Here is a 14242-nt window from a genome sequence, read left to right as displayed (position 1 = left end):
ACCAGGAATAGCCGGCTCCGCGTATGCCGTAAATTGAGGCAGACGAGGGAGAGAGTTCGTATCCTGAAGCAAGAAAGCTTAGGCATGGAGCTTTCCAAGACGTAGCCTTTCATGGAGCTCACCAATTTTTGTAGAGACCCAGACAGTTCCACTGTACAATGTACTGTTGTGGTTCAGGCATGGTAGCGGACTGGTTAGTGAAGTTGTGCCGCAAGTACAGAAACAAATGTCTGCAGCTGGTGCACCACAAACTGGAGAAGCTGTTTGTGGGACATCCCAAAAGAGGCTGGCGGTGAGGGAAGTGCAGTCGTAGACCTGGCCTGCTGATGAGGCTTGGAGGAAAGACGAGGCGGGCGTGATAGGTCTTGAGACGATTGAGACAAGTTCTGCTGGCGGCGTGTTAGTTGAGACCATCGCTTGGTGAGTTTGTTAATTTCCCCATGCAGCGAGGCCAGCTTTTCGTCCAGGGCCACAAGCTCATCCTCCACGGAAGACAATGGTGGCGCAAACCACGCGTAACGTCTCGATATGACGGCTGCCAGGGAGACTCCGTGGCTTCCTCCTCCTTCATGGCGTCCTCATCTCCTTCCGCCAAACAGTCGAAATGGTTGAACGTTGAGATTTGGTCTGGCTGGGTACAAGCACGCCATGCACGGGGCCTCGCACGCGTTGCCTTGCTTTTGGTGGGGCAGCCTTTATCTGTGATGTCATGGTCATTAGAACGACAGAGACCGCACTTAAACTTCGGCTGTTGAGGGGAAGCCGTTTCGTCTTCATTTGAATCCGGTGTTGGGAAAGGACAGGAAGTGCTCATGTGACCACGGCGAAAACAACTGTAGCAGTGCACTACCCCGGCTTGGAAAGGACGGGTCCGGAGGACACAACCATTGTAGAAAAGCCGGTGGGGAATATCCAGCGGGCCCCGTAGCGTCAAGAGGCAGGTGCGGCCGGCTCCCATATAGCGCATAAGAAGCACTTCATGCGTGTCACACCTTATGTTGTCACGAAGGTAGTCTGGATCCTCCCCGGGATCCACACCCGAGATGACATAGCGGCGGATGTCAGTGCCTGACGCCAGGTACGCTTGAACTGTAAGTATCGTGTCGGCAGACAGCGCAATGTGCTGCAGTGAGCACAACTGGGCCACTGCGTTCAGAGACGTAACCCACACGGACACAGTGTTCGTAGCTCGGTGGTAAGCGTATCCAGTGAATCCAGTGGTCCCGAGGCAGCCATCAAGCATTCTCTGCAAAGACTTCGTGGGGAGATTCAGGATGTCAAAACGCTGCCGAGGCTTGATGGCAACTTTGTTCCTGGCTTGTGGCAAAGAGCTCCGCAGTGTAGTGGGCGTTGCAGGAGCTTTCGCGAGAGCTGGAGTCGAAGCAGATTGCTGGGTGTCCCCAGCGGCACAAGCCCGCTTCTCAGTATACGTGGCGCAGGCCCTCCCTCTGGAACATCAGTATGTGGCTCGTCTGCAGATCGCTTCGATGACGGGTCGGCCGTTACTTCCATTAGTGGCGGAAAGTCATCAGTGGTGCCAGCTGCAGCGTCAGCAGCAGCAGATGCTCCTGGTCGCTGCGATGTTGCAGTCGATGGTCGCTGCTCCAACGCGTCCGACATGGCAGGGCCGTGTCTTGGTCGCAAGCAGCTCAGATGCTGCTGGGCTAGGCTTAGCGCCCGAGGGTAGGGATCCGAGCTTGCGGACGACCCCGCGGGGTCATCCTTGGGGTTGCCGCTGTGACGTATCGGTGCCAGGAGGATTGTAGCGGCGTTAGGAACGAGCAGGAGGGATGCAGCAAGGGATTAAAGCTCATTTAGACGAAAATTACGAGTAGCCGGAGAATGCCAACAAACCGCTCCGTCGTCGTCGTCGTTGCCGTCCTCATGACCTTGATTGCGTTGTATTTCACAGCCCTCTCCATGCTTGGGGTGCTTGGGACGATGATGTTTTTTAGCGCATTGATTCCAAGCGTGTCTTCCTCTGCTCCTTCCGCCGTTAGTTTCGTGGCGCGCAGTATTCCGTCGCGGAGCATCGCTTGGCTGATCTCGGAAACATCTAGGCCTTCCCTCGGGAGAAGCACGATCTTGATGTGTTCACGCGGTAACTGCGGCTGCCGCGCATGGCGAGGCGGCTTGTGTTGTCGTTGTCGAGAACGCGAAGGCCCGCTGGAGGATTCGGGTGCAGCGCCCTCTTGTCCCTTGCCTGTCCCTTGCTTTGGGCTCAAATTCGCTCCGTTGTCGGTGGCTCGTCAGCCAGGCCGCCTCACTTGTAAGCTCTTCGGGTGAAATTGACTCACCCTCTACTTCGACGACCTCCATAGGCCTTTCGGTTTTCGGGGGATGAGTGCCAAAGAACGCTGCAGTCGTCGACGACACTCGCAAAGGCGAACGGCAGCCTCGGTGGCCGCCACCCTCCTCGTGCGGAGCCGATGTTCCAAATAGGCGTAGCGAGCTCCGGCTCGCCCGGGGTGAAAGACCCTCGCAAACGTCCAGAACACGGCTCAGTCTTGCAGGATGTTTGCACGTAGATTCCACATTCACGCCACGCAAATGCAAAAACTGCAGAGCCCATGTGAGTTGCGTTCGCTTCACTCTGCCCCCTGGTGCCGATCCCCAGAAGTACGGCAGAAGGTGCTCGTCGCGTGAGTGTATACGCTTGTACCCACGCTCGCCTCGCTTCTGCTCGTGCCCATAAAATCTATTCAGCCTACTACCAGAAAGTCAACTACATCCCTTACAAGTGTTTGAGTTGCGGGGTTGCAGAAATAAGAAAGTCGGAGAATGTGGAAAGCGCGAACTGCACGTTGGCATTTAACAAGTGTTGCTGTTGAATAATTTTGCATGAAGATTATGTAACTGTAACGGCATTTTCTGTTACAGTTACTGTGTAAAAAAGTAACAGTGTTACAGTTACAAGTTCCTCTAACTGAGAAATAACTAGTTGCAGTTAAAATTTACTGAAAAAAGTAACTAGTAACCGGTAACGCGTTACTATAACTAGTTAGTGCCCAAGACTGGCTTATTTGAGTTAAATGCCGTCTTGCTGGCGTTACGGGACATGAGTGTAAGCTAGATCAACCCCGATTTTTTTTTTGCGTGCACAAGACATCACGCACACCCGCAATTTCTTATTTGGTGGCCCCAAGAAAACAATTAAAGATGACCTATCGCCTGAGGAGCCTTCGAGTGCATGAAATGTGAGAGTGATCAGGCCAGCTAACAATGAAGGGAGTGAGCAAGCTTTCAAGTTTGCATTCCTGGCATGTTACCGTGGCTCCCATCCATTCTTGGTCAGTAATGTCCAGAGTGGCTTTTTGCCAGCTGTCCGCGTATATCAGGATTGGGTTTAGGTGGCTTTTCTTGAGGCCATACAGCACTCCACACTCGTAGAGCATAGGGCCGGCCTTGGCACTTTTCACCCCTTTCCCGCGGGAGTGCGTTTCGTAAGTGAGCGTGTCACCTTTGGCCCGCAGAAGCAACGGCGTGATTCATTGTTTTTGTGCGTTGCTGTTTTCGGCTACGGAGAAATGTAACAGCAATTTTTGTTCCCGGTCGTGGACCCCGTAATAGGACATAAAACTAGTATAGCTTCGCAGTTACGCCTCCCTGCACAGCAAGAAACGTGGTCGAGTGGTTGTCTCCCCACTTATTTAATTTAATAATATCTGTGGGAAAGGTGTCCTCCAAGCACGCACACAAATTTCACATGGCTCAGGTGCCTCTACGGGCATGTCCCGGCCCTCATCCAAACCCATTTCTTCGTTTCCAGCGTAGACCATCTTAGCAAAGTGAGTTTACTTGCACGCAACTAAAAGGTAAGTAATTAGCCTAAAAGCCCCGTGTAATGTAAGTGTAGCGAACGGACCTGGATAGCCACATTTAGATGATGGACACCAATCCACAAAGTTCCTCAAGTGACACGTATCCAGATCCTAGATGGATGTTTAGGTTTTATAAAATTTCATGCCTCTGAAGCGGAGCTGAAAGTACTCAATTATGAGCTATTGCTAAGGATTTAACACTTAAACTTATATTTGTTCGCGATCTCGTCGATGCCGACTTTTGCGTCTCTTTTTGCACTTTGGCTGAGTGGCTCAAGAATAATTCTTCTAAGAGTCTGTCGCTGACGTGCGTAAAGCTGTTGGAGTTTCTGAAAAGCGTTCGGATTTGCTTGGTTTGTTTTGATCTCGGATTTTCCTTTCAGCATTGCCTTACTCTGGACTCTTGAGACCGGACACGTAGAGAAAACAAAATTAAAGAGAAAACACTCGGGAAAATGCTGGCCGAATGATTGCGCCATGGTCACATGAACCCCTAACTTTTGATCCTCCCGGCAGTTGGAACGAGTGGTAAAAACATCTATTTAAAATTAGGTTAACACACAATATTATACTTTTAAAATTTTGTTGCTTATTAGACTACACACTTCTATTTACGTAGCAATTTGAATAGTTGTGAATGTACGTTTTCGGGGCCTGTTTGTGCACTATATGAAGGCAAGCCTGGCCAAGCCTCAAGCAGAAGCAGCCATATGGCTCTTTCGGCAGCGTTTTCACGTGCGTTTCTGCAGCCTCGTGTTGAATTCTCTTGCGGAGAAAGAAACCCCTAGTGCTTTCTTCACGGCATCCGTTTTGCACCCTGAACGAAAGGTGAGACTTTTTTTTAAAAAAGTGCTGGTGTGCCGTATTGTATTTACGTTTCCTTGTACTTGAAACGCTAAGAGTATTGCGTAGCTTCAGTGAAATCAGACATAGCTGGTTCTGCGTCTTAGGATAAGAGCTTAGAAATGCACTGAAATTTCGCAAGAGACCATTTTTTTTATCCGGACATTATACTTTAAAAGGACCCTGCAACACTTTTGATAAGCGCTTTCACTTTTTCCTTCGCGTTTGAAACGACTGCGAAGAAAGCTATAGTTATCGCCAGCGCGGAGCGGCGCTGCGTGATTTGCTCGTCGCACCAGATACGCCTTCCATTTCTGCTTTGTTTTTGTGGCTTTTTTTTATGTTGCTATCGAAAATCGTTTAGTTACTGCAACTCAAGGAAAACCGGCGAACAGCCGCTACATGGCCTTAGTGACGTAATTCGGGCCGTCGAAGAACGCCAAGACCGGGAAAGAGAGACAAATCTTTTCAGCGAGTTTGCAAGTTATCTGATGGGCATAGAGCAGTAATTTTTGGCTGATGTACTCTAAGTACTAAGTGCGTTAGGTCACTACGTTCTGCAAGCATTTACGATTTCATAAAAAGTTGAAAAAAAGTGTTGCAGGGTCCATTTAAGGAGGTTGTGCCGTTTGTTCAATCGCGGGGGTATGTCAGCGGCACGCGGCCGTCGTCGCACGTAGCGTTCACGTGTCGCGAACGACGGCGGTGGTTACGCCGGCGGTCCGTAGGCGAAGCAAGCGTTGTGCGCTGTGGCTGCACTCAAGTTACGTGAGCCGCACGCTGCGTTGGGTTATACTACTGGCTAGCTATTACTGCTATAATGCATTATGCCGTTATGCACTGTAGTGCCGGCTATGCGAACGTACGCGACGAAGTAACCATATCTGCATTTTTTGACAGATCTGAGCATAAAGAGCATCCGTACATTCCTAAACTTTTATACGCGCTTTATTAATCGTGCGCTGCCTGCGTACCCGGCGAAACCACTCGCCGAGCCAAAGACTCGTGCGCGTCGCCTCGCTATGGAGCGTCAAGTGCGGTGAAAACGCGTACTTAATCGGCAGATAACAGCTTTGCTCGAGGCAACGTGAGCATGCAGTGAATTGAAACCTTCCCGTTGGGTCTTCGTCCGACATTGTATATCAAATCTGGTACATTGTATAGTACTGTGCCGCACGTGCCATTTTTGTAAGCATTTGCTCTTTTTCCTCTAGTCATATTTTGGTTGTTTTATAAAGAACGAAATTGCACATATTGCACCCATTCGCTGAGCTGCACTGTGTCTTCCTGCCATGCTTTTCAAAAAGCCTACGAACTCTGGGGGTCATAGATACGACGCTCACTGCTGCGTGCCTTGGTGCCCACACAGCGGCCAAATATACCATCGCCAGGTGCCCGGTCTCGGGATGCGTTTCTTTTGCATCCCATGGGAGAACACGTGTGTTTGGGCTTTGTATTAGCTTCATTTCTCTCTCGCTGTTTGTCCTGATTTGACAATAAAAACAAAGCGATTCAGGCTGTATGAGCAGCATTATCATTCTTATTAAACCAAACAATACGTAAATTGAATTAGGAATGTGCCTACACACTGTTGCGCAAAACAAAAATACTCGCCGCAGTGGCTCAATGGCGTTGTGCTGCTGAGCACAAGGACGCGGGCTCTATTACCGGCCACGACGGCCGCTTTTCTGATGGAGGCGAAAAGTAAAAACGCCCGTGTGTTCGAGATTTCGGCGCAGGTCCGCGAAACCGAAACCGAAAGTTAGCAGTTAGTTCTTTGTCTAGCCGCTCGGTGTGCTCTACTCAATTTGGCCTCAGGGTTCTATGGGAGTGTCCTCTGTTATTAATAATTAGTATTTCTTTCTCTATGCCATCCATGCGCAGCGCTCACCTTACCGATGTTTTTCTCTTATAACGGACTCTGATGAAGTGGACGCGGGCGACACGACTTTGCTGATAGTTCGCGTTCCTGGTCCTCATCATGTAGAAGGTAGCAGTGAAGTGATAGGACGCAAAAACAATCATTTATAGCGAATGATAAGGTCCGTAAGGGTTTGACCTAGTCATCGAGGCATGAAGTCATTGGTTGGCTACAGGAGAATTTTTCGGCCTAGGAAAAGAGCCTCACACTTCATCGTACGAATTCAGGTTGGGGTGCGACCACAATTTGCAGCGATTGAGAGGGTGTGGTAGAAAATTTAACTTTGACTCAGTACGACGAATTTACGAGGAAGAAGGTTGGAAGCATGGCTCAAGTGAGGACCGAGTGGTTGCCTTTTTTCCTCTTCAGGTTGAGCCAGTAAACGTGCCTAGTTTATTGTTGAAAGGAAACGTGTCGGTATTGTATTGCCTAAAGCCGTATTTCAAACCTTATTGAAATTTAATTATGTTTTTGCTGACATATGCTAGCATACAAATAATAATTCCCTCCGTCACCGTCCTTTGCCTGTTTTTTAAAACACGCTGTCCACGGGTTACTGTTAATTTTATGATGTTACCCCATCGAACCTTGATTTGTTCACCAAAGGCTTCTTCTGGTCGATTGCCGATACAAGATGCGCAATATATTTCGATCTCAGTGAAAGTAGGGCACGTGATTAAAATTTACCAACTCAGCCAAACAAAATTCCTGCATGCTTAAAGTGCCGCACGCCCCGAACACACAACGCAAAAAGGTAAAACGTACACCAAACTAATTTATTATAAAAAAACCATGCACCCCTCCGTATAACGGTGATGAAGAGAAAACTTTATTTTTCCCAAAATGGGGGAGGGAAGTGTACGAAAGGGAGTGTTCGACGGTCCTTCCCCGTCAGATGGCGGCGAGGAGCCCGTGAGCCCTAGCGGAATCTTCGGCCAGTTGACGATGGTTGAACGCGAAGCTTTCTCGTGAGGGATTCCTTGGTCGTCGTCCGAGTTTGGACTTTCACTTGCAGACAGTTTGGACTTTGACCCTTCGCCATTTAGAAAGATTGGCGTTCAACCGTCGTCGTCGTCGTGAGACGGAGGTGGGCATTTCTTCCGTCTAATTTTGCATGGCCACGCAACCCTCTACAAATCCGAACTGCATCGCCATGTCGCAATGGAGCAATTGGACAATAAAGGAAAAAAAAAGCAATGGAGCAATTGGATAGACGTCGTCTTCTTAACGCGAGAGGCCCACGTTCCATTCCGACCACGGGAAGCGTTTTTTTAGATGCAACGCATCTCATGCTCGCCCCTCTGTCCTTCCTGCGTCTGTCTGGCGTTGTCCGCGCAGCTGCGCCTCTCCTCCTCTCCTCTCTCCGATAGCGAACACTCTGTCCCAAACAGCTGCGGGTTGCCGCAGCGCGCTCTTACTCCGTTGCTAGGCGCCGGTGGGCGGCGCTGCGCGCGCTGCACATATGCAGTACTCTCTCTCTCTTCGCGCTCTCCTCTCCTTAGGGCGCTGTGAATATAAAGCGGCATGCCGCGCTCCGACGGTCTCAGTCGACGGTCGTCCGCGTTACGCTTGCACTCTCTCGCAGTACTCGACGATTGCTTGATGCAATCGTCGAGCCCCTGACTGTGCACTTTACGGACCACAAGGCACTCATTCTCGTCTGCAATAAAGACCGTACCTGAGCATACGTGTACTGCATGTGCATTGCATGGTGAAAATGGAAAATTACGCCCCCCCCCCTTCGCGTGAGAATCCCTGCTATAAGCGTAATCAATACGATGGAAAACGCCAATTGAACCCCCAATGAGATGCGTTGCATCACACCAGGGTTCCTGCGAGGGGAGGTGGGCATAATTTTTTCTTTGGTCTCGGCCGTACTATCATTGTACTTTCCGCATATCAGTTGGTGCTGCGCGTACTCCAGCTTCAGGTGAGCCTTCCCATCCATAGAGTTTCTTACAATATGCACTAGAGAAGAATCTGTTGCTAGCGTCTATGTGGCTCACATCAAGCGCGTCTGTGTCGTCATGGACCGCCATTATACATCGCGCTCGCCTTAGTTTCATCATTGGCTTGGATTGAAACATTTTAGTGACCGCATATTTATACAAAGTGCCGCAAAAACGCGAAGAATAGTGTGCAATTATGGAAGTGGACAAAAAAAACTGGCAGTTTTAAAACTAACGAATAAGGGAGTAAAGCGCATTTTTGCCGGAACGGTTGTGCCTGCTATTCCGCAGGCCAAGGTTATAGTTACGAACAAGGTTAATATTGGGGGGGGACTCATGGACTCATTAGAGACTCTGATTTTATTAATTTTACCATTATTGCAAATAATAAGTTGCTTGAAGAGTTTGGAACGTTTTTTTGAGCGTGCCTATTAAAACGTTGCCTTCGTGGTGAACCGGTGCACCAACCGCCAACTAGTTTAACAAGAAAAAAGAAAACGTGGCGTTAAACAGTCGTGCACGATGGCAAGATAGGACGCATACAAGCGCCCGTATCTGTCGTATCCCCGTGGTCGTATTGATTGATTGATTGTGGGGTTTAACGCGCCGACGCAACGCAGGCGATGAGGCGCGCCGTAGTGGAGGGCTCCGGATTAATTTTGACCACCTGGGGATCTTTATCGTGCGCCGAAATCTCGTACACACGGGCGTTTTTGCTTTTCGCCTCCATCATAAAAGCGGCCGCCGCGGCCGGGAATCGAACCCGCGACCTCGTGCTCAGCAGCGCAATGCCTTAGCCTCTGAGCCACCACGGCGGGTCTCCCCGTGGTCGTATCTTGTCTTCGTCGAAGTACGTTTTGTTTCTTCTTTTCGTTGGCTACAAATTTCGCGGTGGCATATTACCCGCTCAGTCATGCGTCCTTCGACCTCCCTCGACTGCGGCATGAGCAACGTCAGGTGCGATCACGCACTGCCTGCTGTTTCACCGAACACGGCTACCACAGAACGGGGAGGGTTTCGGCTTTCTTGTAGCTCGTAAACGTGTTAATGCATAGTGAAGAAAGCAAATCCCAAAAACCGCTTAAGAATCCAATTGTCATGCCAAGCCCAAGCCAAAACGGGGGGGTCTTCCCATGAGTCCCCCACGCTGACATGGCTTACAAGGCGCAGTTTCCTCTCCAGTATACTTACTAAGAAACTCTATGTTCCCATCTACCTGGCTCAGTCGTAGCTTCCGGTTGGCAGTGATGACGTATTTCCGCGAACACTTGATGAGCACGGCTGATAGCGGACGGCTAGCAGCCACGGGAAGATCGAAAAATGAGCCTTAGTAACGCTTCATATTGAAGGATCACCAACTAGCCCCACTCTACTTCCTTTTGAACAAATAACGCTGTCGCGTTAAAAAATAAAGAAGGACGCGCTCGCTCGTACTGCTGCCTCAAGCAACGCTAACCATTCTCTTCTTGCGGTTCATCTGCGCAGGCCCGGTCAATTCCGCACAGTCTAGGTTTAAATGATAAAAAGACAAGCTGCCGCGTGCTGACGCTGACTGCGTGGGACGCACTGGTGACGTACTTATGTCACGGGCAGCGCGGCCCCGAACGCTGCTGCTTGTGGCGGCTGCTTGTTTGTGTAGGTGCCGCCGTTGCCTCGTTTCACGTCATTCGACCCATCAATGCGTCCTGATTCCTTAAACTAAAGGTGCCTCAACGAGAGCGAAGCTCGAGAAAATCAACTCACAGTAGTCCTATCATATACACTCGTTCTGGGCAACAGCGCGGAAAAAGACGTGGACGAAGGGAATGGACAGGACGAGCGCTGGACCTGTCCGTTCTATTATTGAATGAAATAATTGAAGCATTTCACATTAAAAAAAATGTGAGATAATTGTGCAAGCCAAACGTCGATAACGCTGTATGACAAAGATGCGTGCTTAGCTAGCACGTGCCGTTAACCTTGATGTTCCGATGTTTTGTATCCAGGTTATCAGCCCAGGTATTACCCTTTGTTCATTCGTCATGAGTGCCGCGTTAAGGTTTTGAGTGCAGACTATGTGGGGAGGGGGTACCAGGGAGTGCGTTTGATTTGAATGTTTTGTTTTTAAAGACGATAGTCTTTCTTGGGCTACTTAAACAAAGAAATTTTGGTCTGTATGTATGTCTGTCTGTCCGTCTGTCTGTAACTCGATTTAGCCACCCGGCCAAAGTAAAATTGAAATTGCGCAATAGTCTTATATACTCACAGCCAAATGTAAACGTCTAAGCCCGGTTTATATGTTCATACTTGTCAACTTTGTTGAACAAGAACAAGGCATTACGCAAATATAAGACAGGAAATTAGTACACAAGGGATATTTACAGTGTTCCTTTATTTAAAAAATTCATGGATGCTTGGTTTTTCGATAGCAAATGATATTCTACATCTACTGCAGAAAACCGCCGCCTCCTGGCGGCATATGAAAAATCACGCGGCAACAGCAACGAAAGGTTCCACTAGCTAGGTTCCACGTTCTGCTTGGAACGCACGTGGAGCACGGCCACGCGGCTCTATAAACCTTCTAGTAGGCCGCCTCCATTCACGCGCGTCTCCGCCGTACTGCATGGCTGGCATCGAGGAACCCGGCCTGTAGCAGTGGAACGCGGTAAATTCAAATCGCCTTGCGCAAACCTTTAGTGCGTTTACCTTGGAATGAGCGTGACGGTACAGGAACAGCATGAGAGGTGATCGGGAAAGCGAAGGGGGGCATTTCCTTGGCAAATGCCTACAAAGAGTATTGTCTTTTGACGACATTTGCAAAGAAAGGAGCAGATACGCGGCCAATTTTTTCTCTCTCTCTATTCTGTTATAAACGTTTATTTTGTGCATGCATCCCGTGAATAAACTGGTTGTGATCAGCGCTCGTCCTGTCTGTTCCCTTCGTACACGTGTTTTTTCGCGCTGTTGCCCAGAATCACGTCATATCAACTTGCCCAGCTCACTACTCTGTTACATATACACTCGTTTTATCGAGTGAGACCGACAACCCCTAATGGCAGATATCTTTACAGAATGAGCTATCCCTCGCGCTAATTTTAGCAGACAACGACAAGCACTTTCAAAACTGCCACTTTTAGTCTTAGTGTGGACGCGCTACCTTATAAATTCACGGCAGGATACGTAGCCCTCTTCCATGGTAAACACACGCGCACACGCGAGGGTTTCATCCCGTTGTGATGGGGATATCAAAGTTCAGGCAAGTCCTTAAAACCAGCTCGGCGGTCTTTTATTTCGTCGGTTTTGATCTCACCGCAACATACTCATCGCCGACGTCAAGTAATCTGCCCGCAGTACCGAAATGAGAGAGAGTGAAACAGCTTCTCCCTGACGCCTGCGTTGTCGTCACATTCAGCCCCGTCGTAAACAGAGCCCGCGAACGTCCAACATCGCGCGGGTAAAAGCCTATGAGGCCTTCAGCCATATCAGCGGAACGGCTTGGCCAGTCCTGTGTAATCGCAGGTGTCACAGAGTGTCAGCTTGTCATTTGGGAAGACGCCGTAGCGGTATGGCTCGTTTCGAGCGCCGGATACATTCCTCCAGAAGAGTTCGAAGTCACTTGGTTGGGTCATAACGTGCACGTGCAGCGTGTGCGCAAGGGGGAAGAGGCCCCTCAGGAAGTCGAGTAGCCCACTTCTCTGCCTTCGTGCCACTGACAAAGTTGAGACGCACAGGCGACGGAGCTTGGGGGCCGGTTGCAGATCGCGCAGGAAGCTCAGATCGGATGGCAGAAAGCGGCTTTCCAGCTTGAGGCTGCTGAGTTGGCCACTCACCGCGGCCAGCGGAGCCAAGTTTGGCCTGTTGCGCATGCTCCAGAAGCCCAGGTTGCGCAGCCTTAGCTCGCTCATTGAGCAGCCTCCCAGGAAGCTGAGTGAATCGACGTGGGGGAGGTCACACAGCGTCAGCCTCTCGAGGGGGCAGAGCAGACGCAGCGGAGAGAGGCATTGAGTAGTGCAGGTGGACTGGCTGTCGCAGACCTGGCAGGTGCGCGAGCTCCCCGGCGTGTTGCCGCGGACGTCCAGGCCTCGGAGACGGAACGAAGCACATGCTAGATGCTGCAGTCGAGTGGGCCGGCGCAGAGCGCAGGAAGGCAGGGAGAGCCACTGAAGACTGGTCAGGCCAGCTTTTGCCAGCACGTGGCAGCAGTCGAAGTACTTCTCAAAGTGGAACGATGCGAGGTTCAGCTCTTGGAGGCCCTCGCAGACGGCAAGAAAGGTGGAAAGTGGGGCCTCGTATAAGATAGCTCTCGAGAAACTGAGGTTGCTTGGGTGGTCAGAGGTCAGCATGGTGAGGGCTCGAAGATGGCCAAACGTGTGGCATCTTGCGAGCATGTTTAGCAGTTCCGGCGTCGATTGCAGGTCTTTCACGTTAATCAGCAATTGGTTAAGCCCTTCAGTACTCACCACCGGGAAGAGATCGACTCTTTGCAAACAACTCCGAACACCAGGCGGCGTGTTCCTCACACTCACATTGCCGTATCTGCGTATGTCATTTTCTATGGAATCCACGAGCTCGCCTTCACAGAATGAGAATTGCTGCCGTGCCCAAGGTTTCATGTGATGTGAGTCGGGCACGCGGGCTGTAGTGTATGTAAAGGTAGCCCACTCGGTGTGTTTGTCGTAGGTCTGGAACACATCCCGGGCGAGACGGCAAGTGGGCTGTCCCGCGTTTAGTTCGTGCAAGTGCAGGGACACCAACGTTGGACACCTCCTGAGGACGTAGCGCAGAAAATTGGTGTTCGCCACATTAGCGGTCACCTCGACGTACATGCGCTGCAGAGACGCCAGGCAAATGGATGAGTTACAGGCTCTAAGGAGACGGAGTAGGTTGCTAATGTGACGACCGAACGTTCTGCCCGTCAGAGACCAGTCGAGGCGTATCAGCTTCCTTAGGCCGCAGCCCGACTGAAGAAAGAGGGCGGCCGCGAGGAGCCTCGAGTTCAGGCACAGCAGCGTGGTCAGGTTGACGCACTCCCGAAAGCAGGTTTTGAGGGCGAGCGAGTCTACCTGGATGCAGTTGTTGACGTTCAATTCCGTGATGCACGTCGCTCGGGCCCCGCTAACGAAGGTCGCGATCAGTTCCGGCGGATGCGTGAAGTGGAAGCGAGTGATTCGTAGCACGTACTCACTCCGGGCGACGCGCTGGAAGCGCCGCGAGACTGCCTCGGCTGCCAGCAAGTGCGGGGGCTCGAGGAACGCTAGGACGTGGCCAAGCAGCTCGTCCGACAAGGCGGCGAGCGAGCCATGGCCGTCATCCATTCTGCGCCGAGAAGTTGCGGCGAGACGCCTCCTGGCTGGTCACTGACAGGACACGTGTGTTTCCGGAGCTAGTCGAAGGCGGCGCAACAAGAAGGCGGCTGATTGATTCACGGATAAGCAGCAGCGAGGCCGGGTAGGGCTCGCCGTAGATAAGAGAAAATGCTGCTGAGTTATTACGCCACATTCAACATGAGAATGCCGTTCTAGACGAACGTTAATTTGTCTGAAAGAAGGTGTTTCTTATTGTGCCATGCCCAATTTGATGGTTTGTTTGCTTTTTACGATTTGTGAAAATTTCTGTTTTTGTTAATAATTATTTTATAGTGCAACTGCTGGGCTACTGGAAGTCAAACCCAAGATGAGGCGGGAGCGACCTCGCGTGATTCGGAGCGTCTCGTTTACCCCAAAGATGGG

This window comes from Haemaphysalis longicornis, unplaced genomic scaffold, assembly GCF_048455015.1.
Source record: "Haemaphysalis longicornis isolate Haplotype H1 unplaced genomic scaffold, Haemaphysalis longicornis Haplotype H1 scaffold_1, whole genome shotgun sequence".
NCBI lineage: Eukaryota > Metazoa > Arthropoda > Arachnida > Ixodida > Ixodidae > Haemaphysalis > Haemaphysalis longicornis.
Note: the sequence above shows the minus strand (reverse complement) of the source record.